This window comes from Crocuta crocuta, unplaced genomic scaffold, assembly GCF_008692635.1.
Source record: "Crocuta crocuta isolate KB4526 unplaced genomic scaffold, BGI_CrCroc_1.0 scaffold864, whole genome shotgun sequence".
NCBI lineage: Eukaryota > Metazoa > Chordata > Mammalia > Carnivora > Hyaenidae > Crocuta > Crocuta crocuta.
The window spans coordinates 73,739-75,037 of record NW_027530615.1 but is presented as its reverse complement, the minus strand read 5'-3'; the positions used below and the strand labels follow the sequence as shown (position 1 = coordinate 75,037).

The 1,299-nt window shown below is 30.5% G+C and overlaps 1 protein-coding gene across 1 annotated transcript in view; it reads left to right on the top strand.

Moving 5' to 3' along the window:
- ATRX (ATRX chromatin remodeler) overlaps nt 1-1,299 on the top strand; it is a 261,336-nt gene that overhangs the window by 232,139 nt on the left and 27,898 nt on the right.

The following is a 1,299-nucleotide window of genomic DNA, read 5'->3' as shown; positions in this document are numbered from 1 at the left end:
CTTGTTAGGATGCTATATTAATAGCATTTTATGATTCAGATGAGAGAGGTAATGCAAGCCTGAAGTAAGGTGGTAACAATGAGAGAGAGAAGTACCAAGCGTAGTGTAGGTACTCTGTAAATGTTAAATTTGCTCCCTGGGCTTATATTTAGAATTTCACTTAACTTTGCCCACTGCTGTTTGGTTTTGATTTCCTTTAACAAGAATTTGAAAGTTGGTCCTCTCTGAAATAGGTACATGTAGGTGATTTTCTTGGTATTTATTTGAATCTGCTCTTATTAAAGACATTTCAAAGTTGGTTCCTATTATTATAGTACAGTTGCAAACACCTTCCTTTGTTATATCTAATGTTCAATATGAAAGCCTGCTAAAATGATATATTTTCATTTCCCCTTAAGATTGCTATTATTAAATAATAATTGCATGCCTTTTTGAGTTAATTTTCATGTCCTTTGATAGTTCTGAAAGTTAATTTCAATTTATTTGATATGTGATTATTATATCTTTTTCTGCTTTATCACTTCCTCTTTACTATATAATACCTCTCCATATATTTGTTTTTGTTTACATTTTTTTTACTTCTCTACTTTCTAATTATTTTATTATCTCAGACATAATTTATTAACCCCTTGACTGTTTTTCTTGTCTTTTTATCTTTGCAGCTCTTTAAAGGCAAGAACTATATCCTTTGTTCCTTTTCTTCCTTTACTATTTTCTTATTCACTTCTATTCACTATTCTATTCATCCATAGTGAATAATATAACATTGGCACTTTTATATGGCCTTTTTGTAATATATCATTGAAAAGCAGTGTTAGACTCACTGTTGCAAGTAGTAAAATTGAAACAAAGAGTGACTTGTCCGTCACAGCAGGTGTGTGAAAGGAAGAAAATTGGAGCTTTAATTTGTGTCTACAGTTTTGTACTGAACGAGCTATCTTAGCTCTGTTCTCCACTCCACCCCATGAATTATATTTTGTTAAATCCCCTCATTGGTTTCTTGCTGTTGTTGGTGCTGTTTTTCTTTTTCTTTTTGAAATGTAGCAGTCTTGTAGTCTCGTGAACCCATTTTTAAATATTATTCAGCTATTTTGTAACTTCCAACATGATCTAAACTTAGTATTTAACATAAGTTTCTAGTGATAAAGATTTGTTGATTGATTCTTAACTGTTTATTTTTTAACTATTAAAGTAATAACTCACTTCTGTTAATTTTTATGTAGATTATGTTGGAGAAAGTTTCTTTTCTGGTAGTAAACTTCTGAATTACACAGATATCAGAGATGAAAATGTTGGTCA